Source organism: Pleurodeles waltl, chromosome 4_1, assembly GCF_031143425.1.
Source record: "Pleurodeles waltl isolate 20211129_DDA chromosome 4_1, aPleWal1.hap1.20221129, whole genome shotgun sequence".
Classification (NCBI taxonomy): domain Eukaryota; kingdom Metazoa; phylum Chordata; class Amphibia; order Caudata; family Salamandridae; genus Pleurodeles; species Pleurodeles waltl.
Genome location: NC_090442.1, coordinates 1013850408 through 1013869365, shown reverse-complemented (window position 1 = coordinate 1013869365; position 18958 = coordinate 1013850408). Strand labels below are relative to the sequence as shown.

Below are 18958 nucleotides of genomic sequence, written 5' to 3'. Positions count from 1 at the left end.
ACAGAATGAATGTTTTCAAATATTTTACTATATTTGCCTCCTGCCAGTCGTGTTGTTACCAGTCACGGCTGGTGACTGGGCAAAGTGTCGGGGTGGGGGCGACGGGCATAAAACACAATAAAAAAAATATTTGATTTTTTTTTTACCTTAATCGCACTGCTGCACATCTGCTCTCTGCTGCACTTCAGGCACAGGCTCCCGGCCTGCCCTGCTGCCAATCATGACGCTGCTCATAGCAGTGTTATAATTGGCTGAAGTGCCCTGGCTGGGCGCTCCAAGGCAGACTGGGAGCCTGTGCCTGCTGTCTCCAACCTGGCAGCACAGTGCCGGGTTGGAGAGAGCCCTGTGTGCATATGTGTTTCGACGGCCAGCAAAACAAACATGCGCACTGAGGGGAGTGCTTAATGCACTCCCTCTGTGCTCCTCACCCCTATAGCCCCCCCCTTTAAAATAATATGATAATAAACATAATTTATTATTGTTTTATTTTGAAAGGTTTGTAGCTGCTGCTGGCGGGGGGGGGGGGGTGACGGTCCTCCGCCATAGCAGAGGAGCCGTACCTGGTTGTTACGCACTATACTATTGTACCCCATCAGGAATTCTTTCCAGGGGCTTCAAATTTTATTAAACTTTTGCAGACAGCCTATTCTTTAGTACACCACGTTCTCTCCCTCCATGCACCACATCATGATCTTCCTTGAGCATTATTAAAGTTTAATACACAATGCAAAAACTAAGGGTCGTCGATTTGTCACCAGGAACCGATGTTGCCCTGCAATTTGTGTTCATTTCAGTGCAGCAGGATTTTTAAAATACCTTTAGGACTATGCAAGGAATCTATACAAATCAGTGATTTCCAGGCATAGGCCAAAACCTAAAGAAAGGAATTTTCATTTATTACCAATTCCATTTCGAAAACAAATGTGTCTTTATTCTGACATTTGAAAAAATTAATTCTCCACAGGGATTATATGTCCCTGTATGTGTGTATGCATGTATGCAAGTATGTATGTATATATTTATATGATATTTCCGTAGTAAAACTCTACCCAAAAGGCAATAGAGAGCTGTAGAAGGTCAAAGACGAGCATAAAGTTGACGAGTGATGGAGAAGTTATAGGCAGTTAATGTATTGTGATTCAGTGTTCTTTAAAAAGGTAAATGTACAATTCTTTCCTAAATTGGAGCAGCAGTGAGGTGGTCCTGGTGGATATGAGAATGTTGTTCCAGATCCTGGATGCAGAGATGGAAAAGGTCTGCCGCTCTGTTTTATCTCTTTTTTACATTTCGTAATCTGCAGTCTAACGATGTCCTGGCAGTGGGTGTGCTCACAATTACCAAATTATGCCGCTTATTTTGAAGGTGGTACAGGCACGCAAGGAGAGCCAATTGAGTTGCATCAGGATGGGGGTGATGTGATCACATTTCTTCAGACCCTGGATGACATGTTCTGCAATGTGGAAGATGCCCTATAGGGGTGGCAGTGTGTCATATGGAATGTTATGTAGCAGGACGTTACTACCATCCAGATTTGAGGAAAAGAAAGGCTTCAACAGCAGTTCTGAAATCACTTTCTGGAAGAAATTGTTTGACTTTCTTTAGGGGAGAGCTGGTAGCAGGGCATCTTTATTTTTTGGCAATGCTTTGCTTGAGGGTGAGGTTGGTGTCCAGAGTGAATCCAAGTGACTTAGGAAATGTTGAAAGTTGAGTGAAGTGGGGTCCTTACTACCCGATAATGGAAGACGACTACAAACAATGTCACTATATAGAAGTTTTATTATATATTCGTTTTTAGGATGATCAAATGTGCTCAGTCTATGTGAGCGTTTTCTCTCTTTTTCCCCTTCTCTTCTTTCTTCTAGCTTGTCTTTTCCTGATCTTGAGTAATGATCTTCTTTTCTTCTCTATTCCCCTTTTCCTCTTTAGGATGATCTTTCGGTGGAGGACCTCCCCATCGTGGGACCGAAAGAAAGGAATGAAAGAAATCGAAGAGAACGGCAAGTGGCCTTTTCTTTGTTTTCTATATATCCTACAGGGATGGGGAGTGAGGTAATGCACCACTAAATGACTAGAAGAATCGTGCCCAATAATAAAGAGAAACAAACGGAATTGTTCTTGTGCTGTTTAGAACGCGTCCAAATGGTTCTATTTTTGGTGTTTAGAGAGCGACTTTTGTGCACGTGAGTCTGGGGTGGAGCTCAGGTGTCTTTATTGTACAGAAAAAAGGAAACCGTTCTGTCTCTCCCAGAGACAGAAGGGAAAAGAAAAAGAGAGAAAAAGAAAAAAAAATACCATTGAGTGCCCGTGACAACCTGTTTCGTATACCCCTTGAAATATTCTGCACTTTGGCTGTCGTTTTATCCAAGTTTTAAATGTATGCCTTATTTTGCTGGCAGTAAATTCAGATAGGTGAATTGAGAGTGAAAGCCATTGGGAAGGAATTATATTTTCAATACATTGTTATTTAATAGTACAGACTTGATTTATTTTAAATAATGTTTCTCTCATTTGCAATGCCATTTTAAAGACCAAGGCTATTATGTACCAACTCATTTCTCCATAGACACAAACTTGGTGAAACCATACGATACATCAGGCCACACATCCCTTGAGGCAATTTCGAGGTGTAAAATAACAACAATTTTTTCAGTTATTTTCCAGAATTTACCTCTGTGATAATGAGCTGTAAAGCAAACAAGTAGTATTTTAATAAATGCAAAATTACAGTTTGTGGCTTCTCACTGCCTTTTTCATGGCCACTTCCTTGATTCTTTCCCCTGGAAAATGCACAAGTTTCCACCATTGCTGATCAACTTGGTACTGTAGAAAATCCATTCAATTCGTGGATTTTCCACTGTTCATCTGTGGGTGCAGATGTATACTCATAATAATTCTGTGAGTCAAGATTTCGGAATTGCCACTCACACTTGACTGTTGCTGGTATAGAAATGATACATTCCAATACAATACAATATCTAAACTGAAATTAGGTGTACAACAAGTGTGAACATAGTAAGAAACACGTGAACCAAGCGATTATTTCCAATTAGTGGTTGCTGCTGCAGATGGTAGGCACCAGCATTTATTTTGGGGGACCAGGGTGTATTTAAGTTATTATTGTTCATGGTCCCATCACAATAGTTTTTTGAATTAGCAGACAGCTAAAATACGTAAACCATGAGTAAGGCTGGGATTCTTTTTTTGCTTGGTAGCCGGAAAATAGTTTAAAATTTTTAGAAAATAATTAATAAATCATGTCACTTGAACCAATCGTGCTACAGTTATGTAGTAGATACCACGAGGAAGGTGGAAATTCGACAACATGGAAGTGAAACTCTGTATGATTTCTCTGAAATGCTCTGAGTTTTCGACTATGTATTGCTATTTGATCCCTCTCTTGTTCAGTCATGTGGTTTTGGTACCCAGTTCCCACATTTGTTTGAGGCTGGCCTCCTATCACAGCAGTCTTTCAGCCAATCCACTGGGCTAGAGGAAGACATTACTGTTCTCTTTAGAATTAAGACTGTGTGCAGAAATAGAGGTGCGGAGTGCTTATAGAGGAAAGAGGTAGGAAGAATGGTTTGATGATGTGTGCCGTCTACCAACAAGGGCAGGTGTCGGCCACCATAGCACATGAAAAGTAATGGTTGGGGACCTGATAAGAAAGGAAAGAAATACAAGTAGTGCCCCTCTGAATAAAAATTGAAAGAATGTATGTTGGGCACAACCGTGCCTCGTCTTTACTATCATCTCCTTCTTCAAGTACCACCGCTCCATCAGCTTGCCTGATGAAGGCAAACTAAAGCACAGATCCACTGCCTTCTGCACATACCTCAAGTAAGAGTGTGAAGAGGGGGTTCCCAGGGACTCATGAAGGGAGAAGAAAGGCATCTTGCTAAATTCATGGTCAACACACTTGTCCACTTATGATGATCTTCACACAACAAACACAATTTGTGATTGGGCACTGGTTAGTTGGCCACTAAGGATGTCAGCAGTTACATTGGTAGGCAATGTCCAGACACCTCCAGTACTTCAGTGGGTTCTTCAATTGGACTGATCAATAATGTGCTCAGAGAACATTCCTCTACAGTTTTAGAAGCATCAAAGTCATTCCACAGAGAAATCAAGCTGTCACTATAAATGAAAACATGCCATGAAGAGAAGTTTTACCCAGTGCTTAATTTGTGCTTGTTGTTTCTGGAGCTGAGCACCGGCACTTATTTTTGAGGGCTGGCGCTTATTCTTCTGCCTCAAGCATTTTCTGCTAGCAAAAGACACATAAGAGAAAGACGGAGGAAGGGAAAAACAAATAAGTGTCACAAAGGGAGAAAGTAGAAAGGTGCAAGAGTGAGCTGAAGGGGCAGGGAGTGGCTTTATATGGATTGAAGAGGCCTGAGATGGCTTAAGGATTAGGCCGCCTCATTAGTCCATGTTCCCACATTTAATTGCAGCAGCCGTGGGTTTATGAGGAGGACTTTGAGCACCAGCACTTTTTTATTTACAAATTAAGCACTTGTTTTACCACCTCTGCTTTATCACAACGTATTCCATCCGCAGGAGTATCCAGTCTATTTGCTGCAGTGTGTCATTTTGGGAGGTAGAGTTCCTCACCCCCACCTGACAAGACATAATTCTACTCTTGCCTTAGAAAGTTTCCATATTTACTGTGAGTAGCAGTGCTTAATTTGTACTTGTTGTTTCCGGTGCTGAGCACCGGCACTTTTTTTGAGGACCGGGGCTTATTCTTCTGCCTCAAGCATTTGCTGCGAGCAAAAGACACATATGGGAAAAACGGATGAAGGGAAAAACGAAAAATAGTGACAAAGGGATAAAGCAGAACTCTGCAAGATTGAGCCAAAGGGGCAGGAAGTGGCTTTATATGGTTGAAGAGGCCCGAGATGGCTTCAGGATTACGCCACCTCAGTATTCCATGTTCCCACATTTAATTGCAGCAGCCGCGTGTTTAAGAGGAGGGCTTTGGGCACCGGCACCTTTTTATTTACAAATTAGGCACTGGTGAGTAGCCCTCTAAATCTGCTCTACTATGTGTTTCCATAGTCCCAAAAGGACAAGCAATACCTCATGGACACATTTGCAGCCACTGTTGTGCACAGTTATGCTATTACCCTGGTTTATTCACATTCTTATTCCGTAACGGTCTACTTACTCTACAGCAAGAAAGAACAATGTAGGATCTTGTTCATGCTGCACTGTAAAGGATGGATCCTGAAATACAACCATGAGCGGGTGAAGCTGCAATTTCTTTGTGAAGGTTTAAGAAAATAACACATATAATTGTCAATTAAACTTTGGCGTGAGGGCTCATAAGCGACTATGGCAAAGGAAGTGAGTTGAGGAGAAAATCTCTCTCAAATGACATTTCTTGCTCAAACAAGTCTCCCTCAAGGCATTTTCTGCTCAAAGTAGTCGCCTGGAGAGAAACTGTGAAATTTCACTCTTACAAAACTTCAGAAATTCCATGTAACACGAAATTCACAAAATTGTACACATATACAAAGAGTAATGTCAGTTTTACCTAGTCCTCCAAACACTCAACGGCGTGCCACTTAGAATACAGAGATAATAATTGCATTATGTGAAAACATCATCCCTCAGACCAAGAATTGCCTACAATGTGGCGTGCTACCTGTATGCTAATACACTTTGTTGCCTCATCTGGCAATGAAGCACTATAAAAATGCACTTATAATATAATACAGTAAAACAAGAAATTTACCAAAAAATAGATTTTTATGCCAGCATCTATAATTACAAGAAACATATTTTTAAAAACATAGTACTTGCACCAATAGTTTCCGTTTCACTGCAGATCATTCAGTCTTCCCGAAGACATCACAATAAAAAGTCAATACACAGCTAATGGAATTGCGGCTTGAAATTGGGGGAAATCCCTTGAACCTTTGGCTCTTGCTTCACCATATAGCTCCTGCCTGTACAAGCGCTCTATATTTGCCCTTCTGTTGCAAATCACAGAGATCAGCATTTCCTATGTGATTATGAACTTGGGGGCGGATATATGAAAAGTAGGGACACTTTCCTTGCGCCTATTAGCGTACCCCTCACTCAACCATGTGTGTGCCATATTTGAAATACGGCGCTAGGAACTAGCGTCATAATTTTTTACGCTAGTTCTGTACTTTGCAGGACTAGCGTCAAAAATGTTGAGTCCTGCGAAACCCCCTGAGGAGCCTCCTTTTAACGCCTGCTCTGAGCAGGCATTAAAAATCCCAGCAACAATGATGCAAAGAAATCTTTTAGATTTCTTAGCAACAGTTTTTCAGTCCCACTAACAGGGGAACGCCCCCCCTTGCATACATTATACCTGACACAGGCATAATATGGTGCAAGAGGTTACAAAGTAGCGCAATGCATGCATTGTGCCACTTTGTAAATATGATGTGACATTTTTGACCTTCCGTCACATGAGCGTAAAACAATGATGTTACTGTGGCATTGGAATGGCGCAAGGCGCTCTTAAATCTGGGCCTAGGTATATTTGCCAAATAATCCTTCATCTACTGCATAATTTGTACATTTTAACATCTAAAACATTTGTTTCTACCTCAAACGGAACAAAAGTTACTTGCTGCGCCCTAAAAGAGTCTTTGAAAAAATTGATGGATCATCTTTCAAGTGATTATTTCTGGGTTTGGGCAGTAAACTGGTAACTAATGAGGTGAATCCTTTATCCAGACAGGGTGAACATGTGCAATACTGTTACAAAATGTGTCACATTCCTTTTCTTGGCATAATTTAGACAACCCCGCCAAATAATTTGGTCTTCTTCTGCTATGTAATTCCAGTAAATTTTACATTGGGTCACCCTGTTGGGCTAAAGTACCGCAGTTCTTTAGGGATTATTTATTTCCTCCTTAATGTGGGTTTTCTTGAGCGTAAATAAATGAATCCTGCTATGTAGGCAGTGGGAACGTTCCTTTCAGGTGCCTCTCCAGGATCCCTTTGTATAACTTAAAACTTTGCTTCCCTGAATGGCAACAAGACCGGGGAACCTTACTCCTTTCTCTTTGTATCACTTAAATCATTATGGGTCACATCTAGAAGAAAGTGGTGCATCACTCCTGATGTGCCACTTTTCTTGCGCCGCCCTTAGTTCTCCTAACATCACCATGGTAGAGCTGTATTTATGATACAGTGCACCATGACACACATTAGCACAATAGCATCAAAGTTTATGACGCTATTGGGGTGCTTTGCTGGATCAGCGTCATTAATCATGGTGCTAGTTCAACAAAGCACTAGAAAGGCCAATAGGTTATTATGGGGCCGTCACTTTAATGCCTGCAATGTGCAGGCGTTAAAAATGATGGAAAAAATGACGCAGTGAAATCTTGAAGATTTCACTGTCCCATTTTTGGCGTCCTCGTTGCGGGGGAACGCCCCTTTACATACATCATGCCTGGCGTAGGCATAATGTGATTCGAGGGGTTATAAAGTGGCACATTGCATGAATTACAACACCTTATAAATATGGCACATCAGAAATGCCTACTTAATGCCATATTAGGATAAAAAAATGGCGGTGATGTGGTGTAAGTAGGCACAAAAACCTTGTAAATCTGGCCCTATGTTTTTGAAGAGATTATAGTGCTTCAGACCACTGAACAGTACCAGGAGCCTAAGTTATTTGTACCACAAAGAGCCTTGGTTTTATAGTTCCTCCAGATGTAGAGTACAATGAGAAATGTATTAATAAATCATAGAGACAGGGAAAAAAGTGATTTTTCAAAGAGCAATGGTATTTAAGTTCACCTGTATTAATTAATATACACCATTACATAGTTCATATTGAATGTGAACTAAGCTATTCCTTATTACTAATACTTTTGTATTCCTGATCATTTGCAAAGCACTTTAACTCGGGAAAAGTACAGAAAGAGGTGAAGTTTGTATTCACACACGTTGTTTTTCATGCATTAACACTAATGAAACAAAGCAACAATGTGTTCAAAACTTTGCTTTTTAAATAATTGTTTGTTTAATCAAAAGAGTGCGAATTGCACTGTTGAAATTATCTATTTTTCAAAACCTAAATGTAAAGTCCTGATCCCAGTGAAAGCTCCAGAAAGTAAACAGTGCTCATTAAGGCAAAGTTTTCCTTAAGTTCCTGCACGGACGGGCTGTGATCTTTAAAAGGGTTGGGGCGTAATACCTGCTCCGAACTGGAGCAAGGGAGATTTTATTATTGGGGATGAGGGGGGATCCCCTGAAAAATATCTGAAAAATAGTAGCGTCAAATAGTGATTTTAAAGAAGGTTTATGACATAAATGTGCTAAAAAGGCATATGCCATAAAAGGGCACTCCTTAAATATTCAAGTATTTTCATGGTGTCCAAGGTGACCAAAGAAACCTGACGCTCTCTATGAGTTGTCTCCATGTTTTTTCAGAATATGCTGTGGGTGCCTTCATAGGTCAGGGCCAGCATTTTGGTATGGATGCCCCTCCCCCTTTTGTCATGAGTACCCCTTAGATCAAAAACAACATACAATATGCTAGTGTCACAATTTTGCCATTAGTTCTCTCCATATACCATGACTCTGGTCATGATTGCCCTCGTTCCACTATGCACGACTGTCCTCCTTTAAGCCACGTATTATCATTAGCCAGTACCAGCATTTCCTCCAGTAAGCCAGCAACAATATTTTTCCATGGCTGACCACATATGCCAAATATTAACGTAATACTTTGACATGCTAAGAATTTCCTCAAGTACACTAGCACAAGCATTTTGCCAGTAGTGCAACCAAGAATTTCCTTCAGTATGCAGGGGTAACTGCAGACTTGCAAGCATAACGCCACATTCTCTCTTATTCACATTCACTTACTCACTCACTCATTCTCACTCATTCATGCTCACTTTCACTCTGACCCACTCATCGATTATTACACACTCACTTGGACTCACTCATTCTTTCTCACTCAGTCTTACATATTGTCACTCTGACACACTCATTCTTGTTTTTTAGCAAGTACTCTTAGTAACACTCAGGTCCTGATTACGACCTTGAGGGATGGGATAACCCGTCTCAAACATGATGGCTATCCTGCACGCCATATTACAGGTTCCATTATATCCTATGGAACTTGTAAAACAGCAGGCGGAATATCGGTCAGAGCCCTCAAGGTCGTAATCAGGCCCTCAGACCTACTCATACTGCTTCACTCATACTCACTTGCAACCAATCTTACACATATTCATTTATTTTCACTTATTCCCACATACTGTGAAGCATTCATGCTCACTCACTGTAACTCACTCACATTCATTCCCAATAACAGTGCCACGCAGTCTTTGTTATGTTGTATTGATTGATTGTTGCGCAGTCGCATCCTACAGGGCGGATATGGGGGGCATCAGTGAGCAAGGTTAAATGCAAACTGTGGAGAACGGTTTTCTTAAAAGGATACTGACCTACAAGCACTAGCTCTTTTATCTGCCACTTGGTGGTGGGGCTGGGATATATTAACAATGTCATAAAAATGCAACCCCCACTCTTGTGGCTTTGAATCTGGACAAGGAACCAGACTTATTTTAATCGGGCTATCCTCACTGACTGTCTGCAGCTTGATCAATGTCTTGACATTCCTTGGATAAGGTATATCTGCAACACTTGCCGCAGCATGAAGATTTCCCTTAGTGCCCCTGGCAGCCTCAAGGCAAGCTTTTCTACTACGCTGAGGTGTAAATGTATAGCTCAGTGTTGGGATAATAGACTATAGAGTGAGGCTAGCAAGCAAACCTCCAAGCTTATGTAGACATTCCCTGGCATTGAACCATTCCTAATGTGGGTGGGGAATCAGTCTCATAGGTTCTTGCTGGTTAGGCTCAGGCTAAGCACAGTGCATTTTCTTGTGGCCTTCCCTGTTCAGAGCTCCTATTTTAGGAATCTACCCATCTGCCCCTGTGACGGCTCTTGCGTTCAAAGCACTCTGCACTTTATGTTCTTCTGTAAGTTTTATATGCTACTGAGAAGGCATTATCTTTGACCTTTTTCAAAGCAAGTCAATATACCAGTCAACAGAGCAGCCTTTAATTGCCAACAGACATTGCAAAACATGCAGAGTTCCCATCTAACAGCAGTTTACATTCCGCGGGCAATTAGGTTGAGGACCCCTATGATTATATAATACGCATTAATTTATGTCTCTTTTATTCTATTGGCATTGTGTAGTTTGTGATAATTTTTATCATCATTCATAGTTTTTATTCTGTTTTATATGTATGTTTTTAATGACTATCAATGTTTCTTTTATGATCGTGATTTTGGTCAAATAAAGAGCAATTGAATCAACTATTTTTTTCAAACAATTTCTCTTGGAGACACCTAAAAATCTGAAATTCTCCCTGCAGTTCAGGTCATGAGCTATAAGAGGCAGCAAACCAAGGGGCATAGTTATACTCTGTTTGCACCGAATTAGCGTCCTTTTTATTTTACTCTAATTCGGTGCAAAACTAACTCCATATCTATAAGTTTGGCGCTAGACCCATCTAGCGCCCAATTTAGGGAGTTAAAGTAATTTTTGGGATGTGCAAACCTGCCTTGCCTTAATGAGATGCAAGGTAGGAGTTCCCGTGCAAAAAATGACTCTATGGCCTTAATGCCATATTTATACTCCCGTGCAAAAATGGGGCGCAGGAGAGAGGAGGGGCCAAAAAATGGTGCAAAGCTTACTTTGCCCCATTTTTTAACGCCTCGGTCAGGGCTGGCGTTAGGGGAACTGTGGGCCTATTTCCATGGTGGAACATCATTTTTTTTACTCTAACCTGCCTAATGTCATTTTTTGGTGCAAAACCCCCTTCTTCCATACCGCCAGCCCCACCCGACTAATGAAATTTTTTTTTACACTAGCCTACTCTTTGCACCAGCTTGCACCATTCCATAAATATGGTGCCCGGCTATTGCACCGAAATGGTGCAAGCCGGTGCTAAACTTTTGGGTGGAAAACTGCCTTAGTGCAGTTTCACCCTAAAAAGTATGAATCAGAGCTCAAGTGAGTAGTAGATGTGGGGACGATGCCAGTGGTGGAAGTGAATTGGTGTCATTTTAGAAGTAGGAGGTGCCAGCAGGCAGTGTTCTCCGGAGAAGGATTTTGGGCATTTGAACTTGTGTTTTTACACATTTATCACTGCCGTATGCTATGGAAAAACAGTTTATCCAGCTCCACCAATAATCCAAGGAGTGATATAAAGGTCATTAGAGGTCACTGTTACAGGATGCAGACACTTTTTGTGAACCCCCCCCCCAGCTAATGCAGAAATCATCAAAGAACTGCTATCATGCAAAGGAAACTCATGACAAAGGATGCCATTTTATGGTCACTGGGAGAGTGAATGGCGAACCTCAGGCCCCTGTTGCAACTGCTAGGTCTGTTTTATTCTTCACCATCATAGGATTCTGAAGTGATTTATTAGATTTAATATATTCTACGATTGTTTTATCCCCATTTGTCAAGTTCTTCACCCCCAAAGAAAAAGTGTTGTAAAATCTTGAGAGGTCATTGACAAACCTCACAATTTGCTTTAATATTACTGTGAGATCCAATGCCATTTTGTTTTTGTCAATACCATTCGGTATGCCCACATTAACCTTTACTGTGCAGGCCGTTTTGCTTCTGATGCATTTATCCTGACTCTCATACCTGGCATTTCTAAGTAAGGATTTTTCGAAGGCTAGCTCAGTATCTGGAATTTACTTTCTTGAATCTTTTCTCGAGGTCGTCTGCCCTCTCCTCATGAGAAAACTGTGATGAAAGTCAATAAAATGTCCTTGTAAAGTATGGGTCCTCACCATGAAAGGAAGCCCTTAAAATTATACATTCAATACTGCAGTTTGCTTACTTTTGCTTAAAAAATTACTTTGCATCTCGAGTAGCTGTGTAAGTGTAAGTTTTAGTTGGAGATCAACAGTCATGGGTAATGTTGGACCTGGCCTTTTTTGCAGGGTATTCTCCAGTCTTTTTTCCTCCATCAACCTATTTTTTCTGACCAATTTCTGTTGGCTTTAGGGCTCTGGGCACTTTACCACTGCTAACCAATGCTAAAGTGCAAATGCTCTCTGTGTAAATTGTATTGCTGATTGGTTTATGCATGAGTGGCATATCTGATTTTCTAGTAAGTCCCTAGTAAAGTGCACTAGAGGTGCCCAGGGGCTGTAAATCAATCAAATGCTACTAATGGGCCTGCAGCACTGGTTGTGCCACCCACATGAGTAGCCCTTTAAATATGGCTCAGACCTGCCACTGCAGTGTCTGTAGGTGCAGTTTTAAATTGCCAATTCGACTTGGCAAGTGTACCCACTTGCCAGGCCTAAACCTTCCCTTTTTATACATGTAAAGCACCCCTAAGGTAGGCCCTAGGTAGCCCCATGGGTAGGGTGCAATGTATGTTAAAGGTGGGAGATGTACATGTGTTTTACATGTCCGAACAGTGTAATACTGCTAAATTTGATTTTCACTGTTGCAAGGCCTATCCCTCTCATAGGTTAACATGGGGGATCCCTTTAAGTATTTGCAGATTCCCTTTGCAAGCAGATAGAAATATGGAATTTGGGGTCTCTGAATTTAAAAATGCATCTGTTAGTGAAGATGTTTTTTAGATTGTCAGTTTGAAAATGCCACTTTTTGAAAGTAGGCATTTTCTTGCTTAAACCATTCTTTGACGCTACCTGTTTGTGGATTCCCTGTCTGGGTCAGTTTGACAATTGGGCTCTTTGTGAGTTCCCTCTACAGAGTGAGACCAAACGAGGTGGGCATATCCTGATGAGCCATCTGTGCTAGAATGGAGGGAGGAGTGTTCACTTAGACATAAATGGACTATGCCTGCCATCTCACAATGCAGTCTCCAACCCCCTGGTGTGTGTCTGGGGCCTGGCCTGGGCAAGACAGGATCTTGCAAACAAGAGAGACTTCCCTTTGGAGTTGACCAACTTCAAAGGCAGGAAGGGGTATGAGTATTGTACCCAAAACCCCCTGAAAATTAGATCACTTCTGGAGCCAGGAGGAACCTCTGCCAAGGAGAAGAGTTGAAGAGCTGAAGAGGAGTGCTGCCACTGCCTGTGTCTGTGCTTTGTTGGGCTATCCTGCAGTTGCTGCTTCTGCCTGTAAAAGGGAACAAAGAGTGGGCTTTGTGGTATATTCCTGCTTGTGAAGAATGTCCAAGGGCTTAAACTGAGCTTGCCTCCTGTTTTGAAGTCTCAGGGCCATCAAAGACTTCCTCTGCCAGCACCTGGACTCTCTGCTGAGACACCTGCCCTAACAAGTGGTGTCCTATCCAGTCCATGGGCCCTTGAAAGGTGAAGTTGGCAGAACAAGAGCTGAAAATCCACGCACAGACTGCCATGTGGGGAAAGTTTCAACACACCATCTGCAATGCGGCTGAAATCGATGCTTCACCTGCATTGCGGCTGGGAGGTCGACACATCCCGGCTGGAGAAACGAGACGCAACACCCGCTTGCGGCTGCTGATAATGATGCAAACCCCATGCAGCCCAGTTTGCTAACACTGTGCGACCGGATTTTCCACACTTCATCCCTGAGTGTCAAAGTCAACACAACTCTGTGCGGATCCGAGGTGCCCCGTCCAGAAATAGACGCATCTCTTTCTTGCGATGGAGAAGAAATGACGCATTGTCAACCCAACCAGATAAGAAAACGATGCAAGGCCTCCATTGTGAGGAAAGAATCGATGCATTGCTGCCTTTTCTGGCACATGCTCGCCTGTGCGGCTTTATTTTTTGCCCTAACCAGGTACTTTGTGCAAAATCAACATTCTCACTGTTTTGTATAGATTAAGACACTTATTCTTTTTAAAAATTCATATCTTGACTTGTGTATGTTGGATTTTTGTTGATTTAGATACATTTTACAGTTTTTTTCTAAACTGGTGTGGTGTCCACTATGTAGTGTTTTCACTGTATTACTTTGTGTGTCGTACAAATACTTCACCCATTGCTTCTGAGTTAAGCCTGCTTGCTCGTGCTAAGCTACCAAGGGGGTGAGTGAGGGTTAACCAGGTGTGTTTCTCCTTTGCCCTGGCTAGAGTGAGGGTCCTTTCTTGAACAGGTGTAACCTGTCTGCCAACGAAAGAACCCATTTCTAACAGGTACATGTAAGTCTGTTTCTTGTAATGTGATTGATGGTAGGATGGGAGTTCATGGGTCTGTTTAGCCTCTGCTGATGACTAAGATGGTTATAAAATAATGAACAGTGCTGGTAAGGTTGTCTTAACATCAGTGACTGATTTCAAAAAGAACAAATCTAAGTAATCTACATATGTTTCAGGTCCAATTCACAAGGAGGGCTTGGAAGGGATGGGCGTATGCACCAGTCAGTCTTCTATATATGTGGGAGTAGTTTTCACCTTTTATGTGATCTGCAAAGAATTATAGAAGTCTTGGAAATCTAGAGCAGTCACAGATTTCAAGAAGTACTTCAGAATAAAGAATGCAGAAAATATTAATTTGCATATGTAACCATTTTCCTCAAAATATTTTTCATTTGGGGAACTCCTCTCCTGTTCACCCTCATGAAATATGGGTGTTCCTTCTTTTTTCCTACGTTGTAAAGGCATCTACACTATTCTTTCACGATAGTATGTTAGCAGTCTGTGTGCTTCCCAGTTGTGCAATTACCTGTAAATATTTTGGATTAGTTACAGTGCCCACTGCATTTCAGGATCATTCCCCAGAATGCACCCCTTACTTCCCCAAACTTACATTGATGATGGTAGAAAATCTGATGTACTGGTGGGCTTTCATCTACCGTAAGTGGAATTTATGAAGATAATATGCAACAAATATAGAATCTGTGACTCAATACCTAAAATGTGCAATCACAAATTGTTTTCTACAACAATTAAGTAGTTCTTAAAACATTTGTGAACCAGGCCACTCATATGTGAGAGGTTTCTTTTGGTAATATTGTGTAAACTTCTTATTTTTGACAAAAGCACCTTTAGTAGTAAGAAACAGCAGAAAAAGAGAAAGTTTCTCCGAGTGGGATGTATGTCATTGTTAGAAATTGGGTTTTTGGTTGGCAGTCAGGTTACCCTCTGTCCAAGCAAGAACCCTCACTCTAGTCAGGGTAAGTCTGAGAGCTCTCAGAGCTGACCCCTGACTCTCCAGGACCTCCACTGGGGTCCGCAACCCCCTCTCAACCCTCTGTCTGGACTTCTGCACCCCCTCACTAGGAGTGGTACTGCCAGACACCAGAACTGGTGGGATGCTGGCTACAGTCACCCCCCCCAAGTTCTTCTAACACTGCGGATCCTCCCTCAACAGGTGGCCCTACGGTACAGGCTAGGCTTCCCTCCTGGTGTTCCCTCATGGAACCCTCTAGGACCTGGGACCTACCTGGGACACTACAATCCTCTCCCACCTCACTTGGTTGGGAAACACCTAGACCACTCCCTTCAAGAGCACCCCCAAATGCCTCTTCAGACTCTCTGGTATTCACCCAGAAGTCTGCCTCCATTGTAAGCTCCCTGGGGTCAGAGAACTCACACTCCACCTGGTGTTGGCGTAGCTCTGGAAAATAAGGACCAGACATATGCTCTCCAGCAAATACATCACCCTGCCCTTCACATGTATTAACCACAGTACCCTTCCCCCAACCATCCAGTGACTCAGCCTTGAAAAAGCACTCTATTTCACCCTCCTGAGACTGGTGAGACAGTATCTGACTGTCCCTGACATTCAACCCATACTCTTCTGGGATGTCTCCACACTCTATATCCAGGATGTCCACCAGGGGGGAACCCTTTTCCCTGTCGCTCTCTTCTGGAGCCAGTAAAGTGTCCCTCCCCCCAATAGGAATATGACTCCCTGTGCCAGTTCCCCAATCCTTCTCAGGGACCCTGTTCATAACGGGAACTACATCATACTCTTGAACTGCCTGGGGTGTGTCAACTCCCTTCTTCAAGTTGGGCACCACATCTCTGGGCTTGTGCCCTTCTTCAGCAGTACTGGATGCAAGATTTTTGCTGCCACCATTTGAACTGGACTCAGCCCTTCCGGCTTCCAGTTTCAGCTCTTCACAGCTCTTGAGCTGCAATCCTTTCTTTTTCCAGGGCTAAGGCTCTTGCTGCCTCAGCCCTTTCAATAAAGTCATCTAGCTCCTCTCTCCACCGCTCTGCCTCTAGGATCCATTCATTTTTCACTGGTTCTCTTTCCTCATCTGAGTAGTCTTCCTCCTCATCTGAGCAGTCCTCTTCCTCATCTGAGGAGTCCTTAGTCATTTGGTTTTTTGCTGCCTCTTCCTCTGCCCATCTTTCTTCCCCTAGGTCATGTGGATATCTAGCAGTTCCATCTTAGTGGATCTCCTTGACATAGGAAGTCCCCATTTTCTACAAAGCCTCCTTAGGTCAGCCTCAGTGAGGGATTCAGTAGGCACAACGTATGACACACGGTAGATACCCATTCTCAATCTGATCAGGTATCACAGGCAAAACCAAAATCCAAAGTCCAAAATATCAATACTATATCCAGGAGGACATCAGAGAACCAAAAGAAAAAAAAGATGAAAAATCAAGTTGACCTTCAACTGTGGGTAGGTAGTGAAATACTTAGCTACCGTATGTCACTGCACAAATACAAGTCCTATCCTCACCGCTGATCACCAATGTTAGAAATGGGGTTTTTGGTTGGCAGTCAGGTTACCCTCTGTCCAAGCAAGAACCCTCACTCTAGTCAGGGTAAGTCACACACAATCCAAATTATCCCGTGCCCACCCTCTGGTAGCTTGGCACGAGCAATCAGGCTTAACTTAGAAGGCAATGTGTAAAGTATTTGTGCAATAAATCATACAATAACATAATATAGCACCACAAAAATACACCACACAGTGTTTAGAAAAATATATAATATTTATCTGGGTATTTGCAGGTCAAAACGATCAAAGATGCAATATGAATTTGTAAAGATATCACTAAAAAGTGATATGAAGTGTCTTAAGTCTTTAAAAAGTAAACAAAGTCTCTTTCAAGCACAAAGTACCTGGTTTGGAGTGGAAAATCTCCGCAGAGGGCCGCAGAAGAGGAGATGCGTGGAAAAATGGTGTGTGCGTCGGTTACGCCCCTTCACACACGGACGTGTGTCGTTATTTTTCACGCGAGGAGACGCGAGTCGTTCTACGGGAGGAAAAATGGTGTGTGCGTCGGTTGGGCACCTTCACACATGGACTTGCGTCGTTATTTTTCACTCGGGGAAGACGTGCGTCGTTTTCCGGCACGCGGACCGTCTCCTTCTATGGGTCGCGGGATTACCAGATGTCCCAGGGTCTGTGCGTGGATTCCTCGGCTTGTTTTCTGGCTGCGCGTCGTTCCGGGGGGCAGTGCGAGGAATTTTCTTCCTCACGGCAGGCGTTGCGTCGATTTCCTCTCGGGAAGGCGGGCGGCGCTGTCCATACGAGGCCGTGCGTCGAAGTTCCGGTCGCACCGCAGGCGTTGCGTCGAGCGTCGTCTTTCTGGATAGGCGTGCAGCGATTTTCTCACCGCGGAGCAAGCTGTGCGTCAAAATATTAGGCGCACGAAGAGTCCAAATGAAAAAGAGAAGTCTTTTTGGTCCTGAGACTTCAGGGAACAGGAGGCAAGCTCTATCCAAGCCCTTGGAGAGCACTTTTACAGCCAGACAAGAGTTCAGCAAGGCAGCAGGCCAACCGCAAGGCAGCAGTCCTTTGTAGAAAGCAGACAGGTGAGTCCTTTGAGCAGCCAGGCAGTTCTTCTTGGCAGGATGTAGTTTCTGGTTCAGGTTTCTTCTCCAGCAAGTGTCTGATGAGGTAGGGCAGAGGCCCTGTTTTATACTAAATTGTGCCTTTGAAGTGGGGGTGACTTCAAAGAGTGGCTAAGAAATGCACCAGGTCCCCTTTCAGTTCAATGCTGTCTGCCAGGGTCCCAGTAGGGGGTGTGGCAGTCCTTTGTGTGAGGGCAGGCCCTCCACCCTCCCAGCCCAGGAAGACCCATTCAAAATGCAGATGTATGCAAGTAAGGCTGAGTACCCTGTGTTTGGGTGTGTCTGAGTGAATGCACAAGGAGCTGTCAACTAAACCTAGCCAGACATGGATTGTAAGGCACAGAAAGATTTAAGTGCAAAGAAATGCTCACTTTCTAAAAGTGGCATTTCTAGAATAGTAATTTTAAATCCGACTTCACCAGTCAGCAGGATTTTGTATTACCATTCTGGCCATACTAAATATGACCTTCCTGCTCCTTTCAGATCAGCAGCTGCCACTTCAACAATGTATGAGGGCAGCCCCAATGTTAGCCTATGAAGGGAGCAGGCCTCACAGTAGTGTAAAAACGAATTTAGGAGTTTTACACAACCAGGACATATAAACTACATAGGTACATGTCCTGCCTTTTACCCACACAGCACCCTGCTCTAGGGGTTACCTAGGGCACACATTAGGGGTGACTTATATGTAGAAAAAGGGGAGTTTTAGGCTTGGCAAGTACTTTTAAATGCCAAGTCGAAGTGGCAGTGAAACTGCACACACAGGCCTTGCAATGGCAGGCCTGAGACAAGGTTAAGGGGCTACTGAAGTGGGTGGCACAACCAGTGCTGCAGGCCCACTAGTAGCATTTAATCTACAGGCCCTAGGCACATATAGTGCACTCTACTAGGGTCTTACAAGTAAATTAAATAGCCAATCATGGATAAACCAATCAACAGTACAATTTACACAGAGAGCATATGCACTTTAGCACTGGTTAGCAGTGGTAAAGTGCCCAGAGTTCAAAAGCCAACAACAACAGGTCAAAAAAAATAGGAGGAAGGAGGCAAAACTTTTGGGGATGACCCTGTCAAAAAGCCAGGTCCAACATGACCCCCCACCAGCCTAAAGCCAGGGGAGAACAATCACTATCCTGATGTACTTCCCTGTTTGAGGCGATAGAACAAGGACCCAGGCCCACAACAGCAG

At 43.0% G+C, this 18958-nt stretch overlaps 1 protein-coding gene across 1 annotated transcript in view; it reads right to left on the bottom strand.

The window, feature by feature from the left end:
* Window positions 1-18958, bottom strand: part of SLC13A1 (solute carrier family 13 member 1) — a 311708-nt gene that overhangs the window by 180703 nt on the left and 112047 nt on the right. The window lies entirely within an intron of this gene.